The 22,325-nt window shown below is 41.3% G+C and overlaps 1 protein-coding gene across 1 annotated transcript in view; it reads left to right on the plus strand.

Annotated features, from left to right (window-relative positions):
- The window catches only part of ZBTB20 (zinc finger and BTB domain containing 20), a 624,766-nt gene that overhangs the window by 480,961 nt on the left and 121,480 nt on the right, over window positions 1–22,325 (plus strand). The gene's annotated exons all lie outside the window — the stretch shown is intronic.

Here is a 22,325-nt window from a genome sequence, read left to right on the forward strand (position 1 = left end):
GAGCCTCTGCAACATGACATTTGAGTAATTCATCTTAGTTTACATAACTACAATAATACTATTTTCCATAAAATTAGCCAGTTTCCATTGTGGAGGGCCAGTCCGTTGTGGTCCGTCCCTCCTGCTACCCTTCTAGCATCGCACCTGACTTTCACCCTTCGCCTCATAGGTGGTGAGCCCACCAGATGGGTCCACATCACCTTTTGCGTGGAAGGCAGGTACAGTATCTCTGGACTGGCAAACCAGGGTGGTGGTCCCGATCTTTCGGAAAGGAGACCAGACAGTGTGTTCCAACTATAGGGGGATCACACTCCACAGCCTCCCCAGCAAAGCCTATGCCAGGGTGCTGGAGAGGAGGTCACGCCCATTAGTTGAACCCTGGATTCAGGAGGAACACTGCGGATTCCGTCCCCACCATGGAACAAGGGACCAGCTCTTTGCTCTCTCTCATGGATACTCAAGGGGTCATGGGAGTTTGCTAATCCAGTCTACCTTTGTTTTGTAGACCTGGAGGAGGCATATGACCGTGTTGCCCGAGATGTCTTGTGGGAAGTGGTGCACAAGTATGAGGTGCCAATGCTGCTTTTGCATGCTATCCGGTCCCTCCATTCTCGGAGTGAGAATTATGTTCATATTCTTGGCATTAAGTCGAGTTTGTTCAAGGTGAGCGTTGGACTCCACCAAGGGGGTGCATCTTGTCCCCACTACCGTTCCCGATTTTCATGGACAGGATATCAATGTGCAGCCGAACTGTGGAGTGCATCCAGTCTGGGGGACTCGGAGGTGGCATCTCTGCTGTTTGCAGATGATGATGTCCTTCTAGCTTCTTCAGACTGTGATCTCTGACGCGTACTTGAATGTTTCGCTGCTGATGTGAAGCAGCTGGGGTGAGAATCAGTGCCTCCAGATCAGAGGTCATGGTCCTCTCCCGGAAGAAAGCATTACTTGCTCTCTCCAGGCGAGGTGGGGAGCAGCTGCCCTTAGTGGACGAGTTCAAGTATCTAGAGATCTTGTTCATGAGTGATGGCAAGCGGGAGCATGAGATCAATTGGCGGATTGTTGTGGTGGCGACAGTGATGCAGGCACTGTACCAATCCATGGTGGGGAAGCGAGAGCTGAGTTCTCAGATGAAGCTCTCAGTTTACAGGTCGCTCTATGTCCCCATACTCACCTATGGTCATGAACTTTGGGCAGTGACCGAAAGGATGAGATCACGGATACAAGTGGTGGAAATGAGGTTTCTCCACAGCGTGGCTGGGCTTGCTGTTCAAGATAGGGTGAGGAGCTCGACTATTTGGGAGGGCCTTGGAGTAGAGCCGCTACTCCTCCAGATCGAGAGGAGCCAGTTGAGGTGGTTCAGGCACGTGATAAGGTTGCCCCCTGGGAGGCTTCTGTTTGAACTATACTGGGCACATTCCATGGGGCGGAAGCCCCAAGGCTGACCCTTGTCATGCTGGAGGGATTATACCACCTGGCTAGGGAATCCCCCAGGAGGAGCTTGAACTTGTTGTGGAGGTAAAGGAGGTCTCGTCCTCCCTACTCTCCATGCTGCCGCCACGACCCTCACCTGGAAAAGCAGCATACAGAAAAAAGAAGAAGCCATAAAATTATCCAGCCTTTCTAAATTTTGCCTTTGATGGATTTTTCCCCTCTGAAAATCTCCCCCATCCCACCTACCCCTTCTTGACTTCCTCTTATTCTTACCCCTTCCAATTCTTTCAAAGGTCAAACAGCCTCATGGTGACTCTGTTCAGTAAAGTAGGGAGAGGATATGGCTCCTTCCACTGAATAGAAAATGTCATTAGAGAAAGCATTACAGAGCACTTCTCCCGCCCCCAAGAGCTATGTTCCCAGCCTCTGCTGGTCTGGAAGCAAAAAAACAAGATCAGATCCTTTTAGTACTCTTCATAGGGGAAAGATATATTCAAAAGGTTTATAACTTTCCAAGAAATGAGTTCAGAGCCCAGGTTTTCTTCTGCTGCAGTTCATAATTGTAACTAATATTACTTTGCTCTTCTCTAATGTCTTCCATCTGCAGACCTCAAAGTGCTTCACAGATATTAATGAATTCAGCCTTGTAGCACCCGTGTTGGGTAGGCAGTGTGACAGACCCAGACCAGTGGAGTACAGGAGTCTGGTAGAGGGCAAATATACTGGTCACTGGATGAGTAGTTTTCTGTTCCCTGAGTGACCAGAGCAGGGGCTGCACTAGAGTCATCAGGAACCTGCTAGAACCAGTTAAGGCAGGCTAATTAGAACACTTGGAGCCAATTAAGAAGAAGCTGCTAGAATCAATTAAGGCAGGCTAATCAGGGCACCTGGGTTTTAAAAGGAGCTCACTTCAGTTTGTGGTGGGAATGTGAGGAGCTGGGAGCAAGAGGCGCAAGGAGCTGAGAGTGAGAGGGTGCGCTGCTGGAGGACTGAGGAGCACAAGCGTTATCAGACACCAGGAGGAAGGTCCTGTGGTGAGAATAAGGAAGGTGTTTGGAGGAGGCCATGGGGAAGTAGCCCAGGGAGTTGTAGCTGTCATGCAGCTGTTACAGGAGGCACTATAGACAGCTGCAGTCCACAGGGCCCTGGGCTGGAACCCGGAGTAGAGGGCGGGCCCGGGTTCCCCCCAAACCTCCCAATTGACCTGGACTGTGGGTTCTTCCAGAGGGGAAGGTCTCTGGGCTGTTCCCCAACCCACATGGTGAATCTCTGAGGCAAGAAAATCCGCCAATAAGCGCAGGACACACCAAGATAGAGGAGGAACTTTGTCACAGCAGGTATTATTTTTCCCATTTTACACCTGAGAAAACTGAAGCACTGAATGACTTGGACCCCTAGTCAGAAAAATACTTAAGCACACACTTCTTTTAAGCATGTGCTTCAGTCCTGTTGACTCAAATGGGACTGAAGCAGATGCTTAAAATTAAGCATGTGCTTAAGTGCTTTGCTGAGTAGGAGTAGATTGAAACTTGAACTTAAGTGATCTGCTGAAATGGGAACTTAGTGCATAAATTAACTAAATGAGCCTCACAACACCATAGGGTAATATTATTCCTACTTCAGAGATGGGGAAACTAAGACACATTATTTGCCCAGGGTTTTGGAATAAGTTCTGAAAGGTGCTGCCCATGGAATTAAACTTCCTTCTTTTCATTATCTTTTGAGGTAGCATTACTTGCTCATACCCCATAACTGATCCCTAAAAGATTTAACCAGAACCTTTGGATATTGGATAGAATTTGGAGACATTGAATGCACTGTTCCACGGAGACAGTTGCACTGCCAATTCATACTTTAAAATTATTAATAATTAAAGACATTCAAATGTAAAAATTTGTACCTGCTCAGCAATACACTAGCCTAATATAGAGCAAACACCTACCCATCTGTAGTTAAATCACTTAATCTAGAACTAATCTATCGATCAAACCAGTTTTTAAAATGAAATAGTTATATCACACGAAATAATTAATAGTTTAAAGTTTAAACCCATAGGGCTAAATTCAGCAGTGATCTAAATGATACAATGAGTCCGAAGCTGGACATAAGTGAGTAGAAAAGTAGGTGTAAGTGGCAAAATAGTGTGACTTCCATTTATTTTCCCCTATCCCGGACTTCATCATCATATACTTTCCTGTCAGTTTCATTTTCTGCTACATGGGCTTTTTGCCCCAGCGTGCAAGTTCCACTTGTTTTACGAGAACTTTCAATGGCAAATTTGAGCAAGTTTATCCTGCTTTGCCACCTACAGTAGAACCTCAGGGTTCTGAACACCTTGGGAATGGAGGTTATTCATAACTCCGAAATGTTCGTAACTGAACAAAACATTATGGTTGTTCTTTCAAAAGTTTACAACTGAGCATTCATAGATTCATAGATTCTAGGACTGGAAGGGACCTCGAGAGGTCATCGAGTCCAGTCCCCTGCCCGCATGGCAGGACCAAATACTGTCTAGACCATCCCTGATAGACATTTATCTAACCTACTCTTAAATATCTCCAGAGATGGAGATTCCACAACCTCCCTAGGCAATTTATTCCAGTGTTTAACCACCCTGACAGTTAGGAACTTTTTCCTAATGTCCAACCTAGACCTCCCTTGCTGCAGTTTAAGCCCATTGCTTCTTCTTCTATCCTTAGAGGCTAAGGTGAACAGCTTACTACAGCTTTGAAACTTTACTATGCAAAAGAAAAATGCTGCTTTCCCTTTATTTTTTTAGTAGTTTATGTTTAACATGATACTGTACTGTATTTGCTTTTTTTATTTTTTGTCTCTGCTGCTGCCTGATTGTGTATTTCCGGTTCCAAATGAGTTGTGTGGTTGACTGATCGATTCGTGACTCTGGTTTTCTTAACTCCAAGGTTCTACTGTACCTCCACTTTGTGACCTGACATTTAACTTTCACCATTACTGACCTTACTAATGCATTTGGCTCAATGGTCCTGATTCTGCATTCGGTTACACGATTTATATCCCAAAGTAATTCCATTGACCTAAGTAGAATTGCTCCTGATTCACTCTGATATAAGTGAGAGCAGGATCAGGCTGATATGCTTTGCTGATGGCAGGTTTCAAGCCTTCCAGTTTAGAAAAAATAATGAACCTGTTTGAAAAAACTTAACCTCCTCTCTTCCAACACAAAACGATATATATAAACCAGTAACGTTTTCTTCAGCCTGCATGAAGAAAAAATCTCCATCACAAATCAAAGCAAGACAAAGAGACTGAAACCCACCATCTGACTCCTGGAAATCCAGAGTAGAAAGGGAAGATGCTTAATCCTGTGCCGTGCATTTAGTACCGTGCTTGGAGCACTGTGATGTGGCACTTAAAGCTCTAGGGGACCTGGAAAAAATGTTACAAATGCAACCAAAACTCTCATGAATATGAGCCTCTTAACAGCATATGAGCTGGTCTGCAATGGCCTCAGGAAATCCCCCTGGCTATACAGGTCCTTTTTATCTGCTACATTGCTTTGACTCAAAGGGAAACCTCACATCACCTCCTTGACCAGAATTGAGCATATATGAAGTCTGCGATGTAGTGCTTTATTATTTCCTTATTTTCAGTTAATTATTTCCCACGTCCGTCCCTGAAAAAGCATGGCCTACTTCTACTTGCCATTCTCTTGCTTCAAGCATATAGAGCCCAATCCTGCAAATACTTATCTGGCATAGTGCTTCCTTTGGAGCCAGATCCTAAACTGGCATAGCTCCATTGATTTCAATAGAGCTATGCTGATTTTCACCAGCTGGCCATGTGACCCATTGATTGTAATGGGATTTGACTACTCGTGGTAATAATACTACAAGTGATTCTATCTTTTTACAGGCTCAGGACCGTGTGTGTGTGTCTGTGTGTCTGTGTGTGTATTATTTACAACAAAGAGCAAATCTGCTTGACATTTGATTTTGTTTTTCACATTTCATCACAAACTTGAAAATGAGCTGCATTTGCCAAAATATTGAGCCGCATTTCACACATTTTTTCACTGAAAATGGACCCCTTGGAAAAACTGACATGTTAAACACAGCAAGAAAATGAATATATTGACATACGGCTTTTCTTCCTGAACTTTGCAAAGAGGTCAGATAACACACATCTTAACAGACTAGACTCCCTATTCTATTACTAGCATGGTCTTATGTAATACCCCAGCACTGATGGTACTTTTTCCAATCCCACTAATGCTAGACTCATTAATGGTTTAGGAAGTGGTGTTTTTTGCCCACAGATTATCCTTTAATTTGAGGGGAGGGAGTGTTAAAAAGTTATAAGAAGGAAACATAGAGAAATGTAGACAGTAATATAAATATTTCTTGTGAATCTACCTTTAACCAGATTTTAAAGCACTGGGTTCAATTTGTTTATTGAAAACTTTAAAAGTTTATCTCAAAATGAAGATAAACCCATTCAACCTAAAGATGTCTTTGAAATTCATAATTTGGATTTTCACGTTTTCTTCACAAATATAGTTGTTCCATAAAATTCCACAGAAAATTTAAAAAGGAAGAGGCATGAAATCATCTGAATCAGCAAACATTTTTCAGATAAATTTCACAGAAAAATTGTCTTAATTTTGTACAGATCTAATGTGCAATGTGTGTATATCCGATTATTTACAGAGTAAATTACATCTCTGTGTGTGTGTATTTATATATCTATATAGATATATGCATTCTCATATATATCATTTTTAAAATAGTTATCTTTCTGATGTTTAACTTTTTATAATAATCTTTTAAGTGCCATCATTTGTAGGGAGAAATTCTTTATAATCAAATGTACTATGCAAGAATGAATGTAACTGCTCTGGAAATTCCCCTAAACATGTTGGGCCAGATTCTCATTTACACTCATTTACCTCTTTATGTTGCTCTTTATTTCCTCTTTAAGGCCACTTTACATTGCCAGAGTGATTTAAAGGGGCCTAAGTGTAAATGAGAATCTGGCCCTTATATAATAGAACTGTAAAAAGTTCTACCTTAGCTGCTATAATTATGGCCCCATCCTATAATTGACTGCACACAGATGGACCCGGCACTGAGCCTAATTCTTAATTACATGAAGGCCCCTTTATGCCTCTCCAGTGCAGAACATGTTTAAGGGCTCTATACCCAGCTCCCAGTGTAAGGGATGAGTTGTGGACATGTTAAGGCATGATCGGAATGCACTGCATCAAGGCTATTCTCTACTTCTCTGTGACCCTAAGGAGCTATTGGAAGCAAAGTGTAAAACAGAGCAGCCTTCAATGTGTTTAATTTAAACTAGGGGCTACGCAGGACCCTGTGTGGTCCCAAAATACAATAGGTGAAATCCTGGCCCCAGTGGAGACAATGGGAGTTTTACCACTTATTTCACTGTGGCCAGGATTTCACCCAAGGAAAGCAAAGATGCCTTAAAGTGGTATAAAGCCCCCTTAACACTCCTTTCTCACCTCTGTTCTTGCCAAAAGGATAAATTAACTGAAAATCGGGCCCAGAGAAACAGAGAGAGAAAGAAATTAAGTGACTTGCCCAAGGATAAATAACAAGTCACTATAAGAGAAAAATGAGATCCCAGAAGTGCCTGCCTCAAAGTCCCCTGCAGTGCTGAGACCACTAGACATGCTAGCTCTCCATATTTTATTAAAGAGATTAAAATATTTTGCAAGACAGCTAGGGGCAAGCTTATAGGGGATGGAGGGTAGCGTGTGGTACCCCCAAACTTACTAAAAGTTCCAACCTTCTTCTTATGTGTCTGTCCTAACTGAAGATTATTAAAATAACTACAATCTATATTCAGTGGACTAGAGCTGGAAAAGCCTAAGGAAAGGTGGGGACGCAATGCATAACACTCACAAGACCAGCATATAAGGTTTGTGAACGTGTTAGCAGAGGAATGAGTTGCAGGAGACACCTAGAACACACTTCACTTGGGCATGTAAAAGAATCTGAGACAGGCTTTTCCTTTAAAGTTTCTTGGAGCAGCACTCTAATCACCTAGCAAGGAAAGTGTGAGTGCAAATTAAACCTCCTCAGTCACTGGTACCTGGTCACTGGTACCTCAGTCACCTGGTACTTACTTGTTCATAGAGTCTCTTAAGAAAAATAGAGTTAATATAACATGCTGTGCTGTTTAACCATTTTAATTTTTGATCAGAAATATAGTCTGTTGTACTGGTAATTGTAAATGTATTTTCAAACAACAACATTTAAAAAATGGATTATGGGGAGGAGATGGGTAAGGAAGGAATCTAATGATTTCACTGTCTAAACATCTTCCCATTCCTTAATTGAGGCACAGAGTGCAGTGATAGGTGTCTTTTTTTAATTCTACCCTGAACAGTGACTGTATAAATGGAAACTTACCTAATCTTCCCTGTGTGTGTTGGAGTCTGATCTGGTTATTTTAGTGATGTAAATAAGTTTTTACTGCTTTTTGATCCTATACATCTAAGAGAAGAGAGGGAGCAGGAATCTATTTAGTCTTGTGTCTCATCAGCTAGATTGTTTATAAAGTCTCTATAGGCTGAACTTTTGGAAACCAATTGAAGCAATAGGACTGCAGAGATGTTGCTGAGGACATAATTTGGTCTTCAGGATTTTATTATTGCTGATCATGTGCAAGAAGGGAATAAAGACTTGACTCCTAGATCCCTGAGTGAGCTTGCAGTGCTGGCAGTTGGAAAAAGCTTAATTTACCAGTAAAAATAAGCACATTTGATTTGGAGTCACTAAGAGACAATGAACGTGGAGCACTGATTATGCCATTTTAATTGAGTCACTTTTCAGCATAGAAGCACTCCATAAGATTGGAGAAGATGCAGCAAAAGGCTACCATGGCTATTTTAAGGAATGAAGGCAAATTCCTATGAGGAAATGCTTTGGGAGTTGAACACGACCAGTACCAGATGCTTCAAGAACAGGTGCTAGAAAGCAGATCCAATTATGGTACACAAGGGGGTAAGCTTGGGAAGTCTATACATAGGGTAAAGATGTAGGAATGAACCTGTTCATTGTGCACAAGGGTAAATTCCTTGTAATCAGAAACTAAAGTTAAGACAGGAGAGATTTAGGTTGGATAGCAAGTGTGGCATTTTTCACCTTATTGACATGTCGATATGTGTGTCAAACATAATAGTATGAGCTAGTAGTGATCCTGAATGGATAGGCAAGGTATCTACGTGGAGTCTCATAACTTTTTTGGTAATGCCTGCCTGGAGGCAGGGGATTGAGTATACAGTAGACAGACCTTCATGTCTTCCTGTCCAAAAGGTTCCTGTTGTTTAGAACTTTATCCCTGTCCACACCCTCTCCAACAGGCTGTGCAAATTTAGACCACTGCTCTTAATAAAAATCACATTGCATAGACTTAGAGCTCTTTATATCTGAATCAGTCAATGAAGTCTGAAGGAATAAATTTAAACAAATTGTCCTGAGAGAATATAGTTACACCACTTTTGTCAGGTAGACAGATTTCTTAACCTGCTCATCTTATTTCTTAACTGTCCTTCATTACAAAGCACTTCACGCTTTTTAGAACTAAATTTTCCTCTGTACCACACAGACCTGGTGATTTCCCGTTAATGTGAACTGACATGTGAAATGCTAAATGTCATCAGTGGGCTTATAGCAAAAGTTATATTTATTAAAGAAATGAACGTTGTCATTTCCAGCTCCCTCCTACCCTTCTATTTTTATTGCGTTCCTCCTTTGGGGTCATCTTTGTAACACATTAGGGAGTTGGCAGGTTTAGAGCTATGCTAATGGTTTTTTTCTTGTGTAAATCCTGCCCTTTGCTAACAGGAAACCCATTGGCAGTGTTCATATGTGAATGTCTTTCCTATGTTATGTACTCATTCTGTACCTATAGAATGCATACCATGCATCAGGGCTTCCCAACTTCTTCCACTGTAGCTCACCTGTTTCCATTAGGATAGAAACAGCAAATACTACTCAGGCTGATACACTGGGCTTTCATTTCAGTTCTTTGGCTAAAGAGGGTGAGAGACAGAAACAAAGAAAGAGGCCATAAGGGTGTAGCTGAATTAATAACTGTGATAAAATCTCCTGAGATGAAGGTGTTGTGCAATTCTAGACTCGTTCTTGGCCTCTTGCATTTATGCTTCATTTCTGCCCTCAGTTATACAATTCTGATTGAAATCAGTGGCTGTGTGACCAATGTAACTCAGGGTAGAATCAGACCCACTGATAGCAGAGCCCTTAGGGTTGCTTTCTACACTAGGAACTATAGGGGATTCAGGAACCAGTTCATCAGGAGCTCATTGTCTGCTAATGAAATACATGTCCTATAGGAGAAATTCACCTAGGGTGAAATCCTGGACCCACTGAAATCAATGGCAAAATTCCCATAGACTTCAAAAGGCTTGGGATTTCAACCATAGTATCTAGTACCAAGAAACAACAAGGAGTCTGGTGGCACCTTAAAGACTAACAGATTTATTTGGTCATAAACTTTCGTGGGTAAAAACATCACTTCTTCGGATGCATAGAGTGAAAGTTACAGATGCAGGCATTATATACTGACACATGGAGAGAAGGGAGTTACTTTGCAAGTGGAGAGCCAGTGTTGACAGGGCCAATTCAATCAGGGTGGATGTAGTCCACTCCCAATAATAGATGAGGAGGTGTCAATTCCAGGAGAGGAAAAGCTGCTTCTGTAATGAGCCAGCCACTCCCAGTCGCTATTCAAGCCCAGATTAATGGTGTTAAATTTGCAAATGAATTTTAGTTCTGCTGTTTCTCTTTGAAGTCTGTTTCTGAAGTTTTTTTGTTCAATGATAGTGACTTTTAAATCTGTAATAGAATAACCAGGGAGATTAAAGTGTTCACTTACTGGCTTTTGTATGTTACCATTCCTGATGTCCGATTTGTGTCCATTTATTATTTTGCGGAGGGACTGTCCGGTTTGGCCAATGTACATGGCAGAGGGGCATTGTATCAAGAAAGTGAACTGAGAAGTCAATTAATCAGGTTCTTCCGATGAATCTTTTGGAAAAAATGTTCAGCCACTTCTGAGAATGACTTTAGAGAAAAATATGATGTTTTACCAATGTTAAAATTCTTACAAAGATTTCTTTTGGAAGCTTTGGTGCCTCCATGTTTTGGAGCAGTGACTTGCATTTGGCTGGGAGAGAGTCAGGGATGTTCCTTTTGTTTTCACCGTGAAAATCCTTCTGAATATGACCAAATTATAAACCTCTGAAATTAGCTGTGTGCGCATGTTCAGTAGAGGTTTGTTAGAGGCTGACAGCTGAATTATCCGAACATTCCATTTGAATGGCGCATGCTCCATCCCCACAGAGCTCCATACTAAGCACACTGAGAATGGTCGATCCCCACTGAGAGTGACGGACATGGTCAAGCCAAGGGCACCGGACACCAGAAGTGAGTGCAAGGAAACTGCCTTTCATGTGCTCTCAGTACTCAATCTGCTGGTGCCCACTGCCCAGGGAGCATGGATGAGAAGTAAAAATCAGACTGATTTGAATAGGGAGGGGTGAGGATGGAGGTAGGTTGGACAGGCGGGGGGATAGTAGAAGGGGGAACAGAAAGAGGCTGGCAGGGGACAGGCTGATGCAGGGGGACAGGAGCAGGAGGGGAAGGGGACAGGCTGAGGGAGGCAAAAGGACGGGGGAATGGGATGGACTTGGTTGGGGGACAGGAGCTGAGGGGATAGGAGCAGGGAATATGGGGATCCGAAGGGCCCAGGCTGTGGGGTACATGGTTGGGCACAAGAGCAGTAGAGGACAAGCTGGGGATGGAGGCAAGAGGGTCTGTAAGCATTAGAGCTCCCTCCCTTCAGAACCTGGTATTGAACCCAGGATTCCTGAGTCGCAGCATTCTTCTTCTGTCAACAGATAGCTGTGAAACCCACTAGCAAAATATCTTTCTCATTCCTCTGTGGTGGCTGGTGCACTTTGAAGATAACAGCGTACAACTGCTACCAGTTACTGTGTCAGTTCAAATGCTAGAGTTCTGTGCTGTAACTCTAAATCTTCCAGCCATGTCAGGGTCAGTATGGTCCCACATGATGGAATTTGATTGTTCAGTGTGCTTTTTTTTTTTTTTTTTTTTTTTTTTTTACAAAACTAGGAAATTATATTTAAAAAATTCATTAAAATAAGATTAATGTTGCAAAGTCAAGAACTCAAAAGTTATGAAATGCCAGTAATAATGTTGCCTGTGCAACCTTCGTTTGGCCCCCTTGTGCCATTATAATATTGCCTAGTGCCATAATGATATTATGTGATTGTCTTTGATTACATGAGTACCTACTATTTCTTCCACTGGACCCCTGACTCAAGTGATCAGGACCTCGCTATATCTCATCAGAAATGTAGCACTTCCATCCGCACAGAGCCAGCTAGCACCTCTTTGGATTATTAGTTCAGTAGTGAGCAGAGAAAAGAACACTAGTTTGTTTCATGGCGATTTCTAGAAGCTCCTTTTTTTTTAAATGAAGGAACTTTTCCTTCTTTGTGGGCTCTTGACTGCACTGTATTTCGCTGAGATTTTCTTTTGCGCTCCTCTGAAATGACTTCATTTCTGTAGCACAACTAACGGACATTGTTCACTTCTCTATGGGCAACTGTTCTTTGTGTGAGGGAGGGGGACTTATATGTTTATCAATCTGTTTTATGCCAGGTGACCTGTTTGCTTCTTTAGTGGATCTGTCTCCTTTTGAACCGGATTAGTTCTTTTGATAATCTGTTCTTAGTCGGTGGACAGCAGCTGATGGGCAGAGCTGGATTTAGGGATAGGTAGGATAATGTCACCTAGAGCACTGGATTATAAGTGACAAATGACCAAACCACCCTCTTCCTGAAGCACAGGGCAGTGAGAATAGGTTACAATGCTGTGGCCAGCTGTCAACTGTCCACCTACAGTATGGCATATGCAGACAGCTAGCACTAACCCTGCTGATAGGATTATCACATGTAGAAAAGATAACTCTGAATTAATTTATAGAGCATGCTTCTTTTTTAAGCATTACCACCCAAAATATACAGTATGAGAGGAGTTGCCCAGAGCTAGTCTTCCAGATAGACAATCATCTCCTCAGAGTCTTAAGTGTAAAGGATTATCCCTTTCTCTCTACCCTGTTCCCACACTTTAGAAATGAACCTGTGTGGCATAGCTGTATCTGTGCAAATGGTGATCTACGGCAGATATTCATAAAGTGGAATTTATGGATTTAGTTCTCCAGCCCTACCCCATTTGGAATATCTAGAACATACCATACCTCCTGCACGTAATACATTTTCCATGTGTGTGTTGGGGGTGGGGATGGGGGGGGGGGAATTTCCACCATTTTGATAAATGGATGTCCTGTGTGCATAGTGTCCTGAGGGTTAAACATCTTCTAGTAGCAGCAGTTATGTTACCTGCTTCCCTTTTTTCAGGCAGAGAGGGTGGCTATTCCATACCTGTTAAAAGTAGAGTTTTCAGAAGTGTCATAAATACCTCCCCTGCCTGCCATGTAGTACTTTCACTGCACTGTTTATCACTACAATTAATCCATTTTAGCTGCAACTCAGATTGCAACCCAGGGCAGAATGAATAGATTGTTTTGCACCTATTTGTAGTTAGAAATTTTGCCTTTAAGAAGACCCTGTGCTATGCTTAGGACTTATCGATCCATAATACCTGGGATTGCCTTTCTATCTACAGCATCCATCCATCTACAATTGGTGTCTGTGTCTGTCTGTGGCATCTGTCTACCCTACCTAGCCGTTGATACCAAAGATATACCCACATAGAGCATATAGTCTCTGCACCTTAAAAGTCCACCTGATCCATCAGGAAAATTCCTCTGAATAACATTAAGCTCTTGTTTTGAAAACAAAAACAATACCTCTAATAACAAAATCAACCATCCTGCAGGACAGGTAGAATTTGAAGGCTACAGAATTTTGTGTGTGTGTGTGTGTGTGTGTGTGTGTGTGTGTGTGTGTGTGTGTGTGTGTGTGTGTGTGTGTGTGTGTGTGTGTGTGTGTGTGTGTGTGTGTGTGTGTGTGTCCACCAATAGAACCTTCGATAGCATGTTAATAAAAAAAGAGAGAAGGAATCTCCTAGCTTTTTAGGGAGGGCCTCTGTATAATGCCATTTGTATTTGTACTTTTTGTTCGGTGGTAAGTTTTAATAGTTACCCTTTGAGGATTTTCCAGTCTAGCTTATCAGAATACACCAACAGTCTTTTTTGTAATATTCGCATTTCCCCTTTGGTTCAGCCGAGCCCACTGACAGATCATTCAAATTCAATTGTTTTATGTCTAAGCCGAACAGCTAATTAAAGTAGGGATGATTAACCTGACTGGCAGCGTCGCTCTCTCTCTCTCCCTCTCTCTCACTCTCTCGCTTGCTTTCTCTCTATCTCCCTCCCTCCTGTTCCAATCAGTCTTTTTCTCACACTCTCTCTCTCTCTCTCTGTCTTTTGCTCTACTGTTTTTTTTTTCTCTCTCTCTCCTAAACGTGGTCTGCTTGCTGATGGCAGAATGGCACTCGGAGATTTGTGCATTGTGTCTGGTTTCCTACGGGCAGGCTGACCCAGTGCCTCTAGGGACTTATCAATAGACCACTCAGAAGAGACAGAGACAGGAGAAAGGAGGAGGGGTGGGGGGGGGGGAGAGAGAGAGAGAATCAATATCAAGAATAGAAGGAGCTCCGAAGCCATTTTTTTTTTTAAAGAAGTATCAGGACTTGGGAAGAGGGTGACAAAGAAGGTTTTTCAAAGAGGCAGTGGAGGAGGTTCTAATAAATTTGGAAGGAAACAGTTCCCTGTCTTGGGAAAAAAGGAGAACTCCTGGCTGATTAGCATTCACACCAGGTATGAGATGTTCCCTACCCCTTATCACTGTGTCGCAAGCAAGATGGAAAGCTTTTTTTTTTTTTTTTTGGAGATGGAGCGAGCATTTATTTTGGTATGTTTGTTGTTGGATGGAGGGGGAGAGAATCTGTGGGCATTCGTGTGATGGGAGCAGGAAGAATGGAAGCAGGGCAAAAGAGGCGGGTGGGGAGAAGAGTATGGAGTATGTTACTGTGTCTCCTCTCTTTGTGCACTCCTGGGGGGGGGGTTACCCAAGTTCATTTCCAGCAGGTGGATTTAGACGGGGAGTTACTTAACGCTTGACCGCCAGTTTTGAAAAAAAAAAAAGCTTCCTATATCTATTAAAGGAAGCTCCAATTTCCTCCCCCCTCTCTCTCTCTCTCCCCCCCCCCCCCCCTCTTCCTAACCAGACAGCGGGAGGGTTTCTGGCTCTCAGCCAGCCCAAAAGCCTCTAAGTGTTTTGCACTTGTTTCAGGGAGTCGCTGCCCGGGGATTTTTTCAGCATTTTCACTAGAGAACAAAGAGTTCTTTACAAAGGGTAGGGGGAGAGCGAGCTTAACGCCGGAGATATGTTTTTCTATTTTTATTAGGGTGGTTTTTTTCTCCTTAAAGGAAAGTGACAGAAGCAGACCACAGAATATGTGACAGCAACAAAATATATTGAAAGGAGATTCAGTTCCCTTACCCCCGATTTATATTTTGGAATAAATCAAAGGAGAGATGGAGGGGGGAACGGGATCAAGTGAGTTTGATATGTTGCTCTCTTCTCCTTTTTTAAAATCTCTCTCTAAATCCAGCAGCTGCTTTGCTGACTTTACCTGGCTTTTTTTTTCACCATAAAAGTTATGCTGTGAGCAGCTTGTTTACTTTTTAAAAAAACAAAAGAAAAAAACAAACAACCAGATTCTCATTGGGGAAATGAGGAAGGAAATGAGGGAGGATGCAATGGAAAATAAATACATGAGGGGAGGCAGGAATCTTTCACTTTCTGCCACTTAGGAAAAAAGTTAGTAATGGCTTGTGGAAGCTGGGTTCCTAAAATACAGATGGGGCACTACGGCATGCATCAATGGCTACAGCTTTTTCCTGGCCATCTTTCTAAAACTCACTTCTCATTGGCAGCCTCAGATGTTTAGAGGGACTTAGGATTTTTTTTGTTTTTGTTTTGTTTTGTTCCTCCTGCTAGATGGGACCATCTCCAGAGTGGCTACGTTTCATCTACAAACTGTGCTTAGTTCTCTAATGGAGCCACAGATAATGATTGCACAAGGGATCTATGTGCGTTATAGGTTTGTGTTTATGTATGTGCATTTTGTGTAATCTGCATATTCTTATGTGCACTTGTACATGTAATATACATAGGCTATCACACATATAATATACAAGCTAATAGTATATTGTGGTAAAGGAGATGCTTGTATATGAAATGTATGTGTGCATAGTATACAAAATACACTAAATCCCATCCACAGTGCCTCCTGTACATTTGTTCAGATGTTTGAGTACACAGACCGCTGCAAATTTGCAAGCTCAAGGAAATGCTTTTTAAGCTAAACTCTTCCTTCCTTCTTTTATTGATTTATATTTTCCTTGCTTTGTCAAATTTCAGACCCAAAAACTACATTATTTATCAATCATACAGGAAACAAGGAGGAAAACAATATGTACACACCCAAAAATCATAAATACACAATATATAGAACTAGATCAAAGGCAGTTCTAACAATTGTTTCTGGATACAAAATATCATTAGTATTTTTTTTTCTTTTATTCATGCTGCATGCCTCTCTCCCAAGAAGTGATCTTTTATAGCTACATATGTACTGCATACATTTACACGACATTGTTTTTTGGCAACCCCGTGCATTTAATAGGTGCATATTCAGAATTAATGTGTTTACAGAAGATGAAAGGGACAAATTCTTCTCTAAGTTACAATGTTTTAAGTACAGAGTAACTTCTTTGCAGTGGAGTTATTCTGGATTTACACTGGTGTAACTGAGGACAGAGCCTGGTCCGAAGTGCCTCATGGACTCCATAGTTGCGTGTGAAATGCCAAAGTAATGAGAAGTTGGGAGAAAGTGGTGGACACTGCAAGAAGTTCAGTGGCCTGTTGACAGACAATTAGAAATGTCAAATATTCCCTTCTGTTTTGTGGTGGTGGTGTTTTTTAAGTCCTCATTTCCTTCAGTATTCTGGAGACTTTTCTCACCTCCTGACTGTTCATTGTTTTAATGTTTTCTATGATTTTGTCTCTTCCCCCCCCCCCCCAAAAAAAAAAAAAAAAAATTACCTAGAAAAGTAAACACAAACATGCTGAGAAGGAACTCGGCCTTTGAAGTTTTCCATAGAAGAAGAGATCTCATTTCCCCCCCTCCCCGAATATTTTTTTTTTCTTTTTTTATAACATGCTACATGAGCATTTTGTGTCTGCAACCCCGGAGGTGGCGACAGAAGGAGCAGGGCATGCAGTACTGTAATCTACATAAGTCCCCCTCAGTCTCAGCTAGAAGGCATCTTCCACCGGCTATCTCTGTTTCCAGAAGTACAGTGAATGACGATAGCTGTCTTTCTGGGATTCTTCATGGACCTGACCTGAGAGTAACACATTCACAGTAGAAGAGAAAAGAGAGAGGGGGAAAAAATAGAAAACAAGGAAAGAAAAGCTCTTTGAGCAGGAACACACTGGCTCTTTCTTCCTGCAGGCAATCTGCTCCTGGCGACGTGTCCTGCACTATCAGATATCATATGACTCCTTATTTGGACTCCCTTTCGTAGAATGGGCCTGTTAGGATTCTGTTTGTTTTCTTTTTCTTTCATTTCCTTCTCCCTTATTCCCCCCTGTTTTTGTGTGTCTATGTGTATGTTTTCCTTTCATTTTCTCAGCTTTTTGTTCTGATGCTTTATTTAAAGACAAAGCTTTAATTATTTCCAAAGGCTGATTATAATCCTCTGCCAAAATTGAACTTCACTGTAGATTTTTTTTTAAAATACCTCTTTTGGTTTTATTTCTATCATTTACCCCTTTTATCTCCGTTACTATTCCTCATATGTATGCACACATTTTTTTATATATATACACCTCTTTCTTTTCTACTTTAGTGGGATAAGTTAGGAAGCACCTGTCTTAGTGTAAGGAAGAGAAACACTGGGCCCTTGGTAGCTGATTCAAATCTATGCTGCTAATTTCACTTCAGTAAACATTTATTTATTTATTTTATTTATTTGACATCTTTTATTTATTGAATTTGAAAGCTTCATGGATCATGAACTGTAGGCTGAGCTTTTGTGCGTCTGTATGAGCAACAGTGGAAGTTCAGAAGGAGGCTGTTAGGAAACGAAAATATCTTGCATAGGAAATATAGAATAAAGTACAGGATACAAATCAGACCTGGGGTGTGTATGTTACAATGGACGATGCCTGTAACAGAGCATTGATGGCTAATAACTGAGGGGGAGGGGAAGAAAGCAACTGGGAATCAGAGGTGTATGACCATATGAACAATCCTTATGGAAACAGCATTTGTTGTAGGGACCTACCTTTTAGCTAAGTGAGATGACTGTGTTCCCCACTTGTGCTGGTTTTAACAATAAATCACTCAGATGGAGATTATTGTTACATTTTTTCTGAAACTCGATGTACTTATGTCTTTACTTGTGGAGACTTCAAAAACCAGGTTCTGTCTGCTATAGAGAGTCATTAAAGAACCCGTGGCACTCTTTATAAGAAGTGGACGTTTAGGCTTGGTTTCCAAGGACCAAAAGTTCTCCTCCCCACACCGCTCTACAACCTGCTGTGCACTGGCTGGTTGCCATCTTCAAGTGGAAGGAACGTTTGTATTTTGTATATACAGTTAGTATGCTATAGTTTGGGTAGATGGTACATGTGTGCATAGACTGTGATGTAAGAAATGGGCCACTTTATTATTAGTTTATATTTAAATCAGCAGATGAGCACTGTAAAGCCCATATGTCAGACATATGTCACTAATACAGACTTCGTTACAGACCTTGAGGTAGCTGCATTTCAGTGTTACCCTACATATGTAGAACCAAATGCAGAGTTCCCTACTCATTTTTTATCCAAATCTGACAATGTTGAACTCAGTGAGAGTTTGCCCAAGTAAGGGCTAAGTGAAAACAGAGTTGGGATTTAAGGATTAGGCCCATTACTTATAAATGGAAACAGAAAAATAATGTCTGTGTGCATAATATCACACAGAATAACATAGATGTATAATATGTAGCACACAGCCTTTGCAGTAGAGATGTTATAGCTGTGATTGAGATGGCCCTTCCATTCTTAAACCTTATTTTTCATCTCCTCACTTTCAGCCTCAATGGTAATTTTCTGAGAAATATTTCATGATCTGTCTGAACAGTTTGAAGCCAACGTGTTTCCCTTTTTTGCAGTCATCTAAGCATGAATGAAAAAGAATCTTTAACCACTTAAGACATTTTAAAGGTTTCTTTCTCCCTCTCTCTCTCTTTCTTTCTTTTAATATTTTGTATTTAGGCACGTACACGGTCCTGAATGAGTAGCTGGGGTTTGTCTTGGAAGAAATTTGGTTTTGAAATAAATGTTATGAACATTTAAAAATTATGTACTGTTCCTGCATGGTACATTATGTTCCTTGTTGCTTTAAGCACGTACCAATGTTCTGAATAGTCATAGCTGCAAATATTTATTTGCAAGATCATTTTCGTAACCACCCATGAATCTAGTTGACTTGACAATAAGTAGAGGGGTCAAATTATAGCTGGAGACCTTTCTAGATATAATGTAGAAGACTTCTAAACCCTCTTACAAGCTTTGACCATATGATCAGGGTGAGCTTTGCTCAAACTCTTTATCCTAGAACTACCCACCCCCTGAAACTTTTTAACTTGGTTACCTGCAGAGTCAATTATTAAATTGTAATGCTCATGTAAATCCAAATAATGATATTGTAGATGTACAGGTGCATCATGAGATTGTGGAGTCACAGAAAATTAAAACTGAAGTGACAGTAGCTGGATGTTTGAAAGTGCAGGGCTGCGGTGGTCTTAGGCTAAATTCATGACTAGTGTAACTCCATTAGTATAACTTGAAGCCATTGGAATTACAGCAGGGTTGTGCTTGATTCAATGTGACTGCTCCCATCTGATTTTTAAAAGCCAAGCAGAGTTGGGCCTGATCATTATTTGGGTGGGTGATTGCCAATGAGAAATCAGTTTGTCTAACACATGTATCTGTAGTGCACCAGAGTGTTGCTTTTGGGCCTCTTAGGATGACTACTGACAATAGACACAGATTCTTCTTTAGCATGATAGGTTACCCCGCTGCCTTCAAATACCAGAGATCTCCAGTTAAATTTCTTGGTGAAAACGAGTGCTGACAAGTAAGGAAAAGCTCATTTAACATTTTGCAGAACATGGACTTCCTCTGTTCTGTATTTGCCACATCAGTGCAAGCCTTGCAATTTTGGTTTATTTTTGTCAGGTTTATTTTGCATTTATTTATTAGATGAATTTATTATTGTTATGGGTGAGATCATATTTTCATCCTAAGCACCAATTTTCAAGAGTTTACCACTTTCACAATAAATAAATAAATTGGAGCTGAAGTGTCTAATATTTGTTCTCAGCTCAGAGGTGAATATTATTTTGGAAGATATGAAAAAAATAATTGTTTTGGTTTTTTAGGACTGGACAATCAAAGACACTTCTGATTAATTACTAAAATACATTATTTTTTCTATTTCTATTTTAATTTTTAGTGTTTAATAAAAATATAAGTTATAAGCAACTAATTTCCTTAAAGTAATTAAATTTACAAATTTTAATCTAAAAAAATCCAAAAAAATCCATGCAATGGTTTCTGTAACCACTGTAACTCTGCCACATTGCAGATGCCACTCTCCTCTTAACACCTCTTATATCCTCCTTTTCATAAGCCTGGAAAATACTTAGGCTTCTAACAGGTGCCCAAAAAAACTCAGATCCAAACACTCCTGAACATTTGAAATCATAGGGAATCCAGATCCATATTTTGTGGTTTGAGCCCATATCTGTTGAAAAAGATAACATTTAATTTCCAGACTTTTGTGCAGTTAAGTTTGCAATCATGGCATTGCATTTAAGATAATAAATCAAAGTGTGTTCCTGATCCTGTTCCCACTGGAGTCAATGGGAGTGGAACTGGATCCGTTGGGTAAGATTTCTCATAGCATTTTCCAAAAACTTATTTTATGTCAGATGGCCTTTACAGTTTTGACTGTCTGGAGAGTAGTGAAGAAATTAGTTACCTAGAATATTTTGTGTGCATTCTCTTGAATAGCATGGATCATTAAACTCTTTCACCTGTTAATCTCAACTACATATCCCATAAAGCTTGAAGAACTAGTATGAGAAACAATTTTTATTTCCTCCCCCATAAAAAAGTTGTGTGATGATTTTTCTGGCCAGAAAACCAGGAAATACCAAAGAAAATTGTGTGTGCATATGTAGGAAGGTGCCAGAGTCTTCTCCAGTGAGGAGATCAGCTGTTCTTGTCTTTTTCTTTACTTTTTTTTTTTTAATTTTGTTTGTCACTTTTTTTTTTTTTTTGGCTTGCTGAAGCATATCCCCATAATCTTCAGAAGCCACAGCAAATTCCCAGTGCCACAACAACACTGTACAGCTGGAGAGAGGAAAACAGAGCTGATCAGCTGCAGGCTTCCCCACTAATGAAATGAGCCAGCACGCTGCTCTGCATTTTACGTACTGTTCCTGCCTGTGTGCTGCAGGGCCACAAGGGTGTACAGTACATGGAATTTTTCCCTCTGTAACTAATAACTTTTCCCCTCAGGGTCCAATCTTGCAACCGCTCTATGCATGGAATTCCCACTAAAGTTAGTGGGAGATCTGTGTCCTGAAGGCATGGTTGAAATGGGCACTCACTGATCACATGGCCTCTCCCTGCTAACACAGTTGAAGGTCCAGTCTATTTATCTGTCTTTTTCTGAAGGAGATATTCATAAAGAGAAAATATAACATATAATGTGAAACGTAAGCCTGCATTTTGCAGCCATACTACCTTGTATTTTGTTCCTTTCAGCCAGGATCAGGCTTGGCCCATATTTGGGCTGGAGGACCTTCATGACATACACGTGCACTGCAGAAAGTGGAGTCAGTGACTGAGTAGGGGACACTGTTGTGTATGATCAGTATTGAACTAATGCTCCAGCATGATGGTGGGGGGTGATCTGTGGTGCTGGAAGTGCTGTCTTTTGGATGGAATGTAAAATAGAGATCTAGGCCATTTGTGTCCTGTCTCAAAAGCCTCAGTGGGTGCAGGAAATTGATGGGGCTGGCAGTGAAGGGGGGACAGTCCCAGCAGCAAGGGAGGGGACATATGCTGAGGGAGACCAGGTAATTCCTCCCACCCCCAGGAATCTCTGGTACTAATTGGCCAGCATTCCCCAGCTCCTAGGATTCAACCTGAAGTAGGGACAATGTGTAGTCTCTTTCAACTCCATTGCAGCACCTTTCCCCCTCATCTGGCCAAAGGGTGTCAGAGAGTCTCGGAGGAGAGGAGCTACCTGGTGTCCCTAAGAGAGTGTCCCCTCCCTCACTATTAGGACTGCCCACCTTCTCCACCGGCCCCATCAGGTTCCGCCCTCGTTGAGGCAGGTGGTTGGCATTTGTGTCCTGACTAAATATCAATTGTGGTCATTGCATTCTGCTTCCTTAAATTCCCCCTGAAGTTTCAATTGGAACTTCCTGACGTGAACTGCTGGAAAAGCGTTGCTGGGTATTGTTAAACAGCTGCCAGGGGGGATATGGTAGAGGTTTATAAAAACATGACTGATGTGGAGAACGTAAATAAGGAAATATTATTTACTCCTTCTCATAACACAAGAACTAGGAGTCACCAAATGAAATTAATAGGCAGCAGGTTTAAAACAAACAAAAGGAAGTACTTCTTTACACAGCGCACAGTCAATCTGTGGAACTCTTTGCCAGATGATGTTGTGAAGGCC

This window comes from Emys orbicularis, chromosome 1 (genome assembly GCF_028017835.1).
Source record: "Emys orbicularis isolate rEmyOrb1 chromosome 1, rEmyOrb1.hap1, whole genome shotgun sequence".
Classification (NCBI taxonomy): Eukaryota; Metazoa; Chordata; order Testudines; family Emydidae; genus Emys; species Emys orbicularis.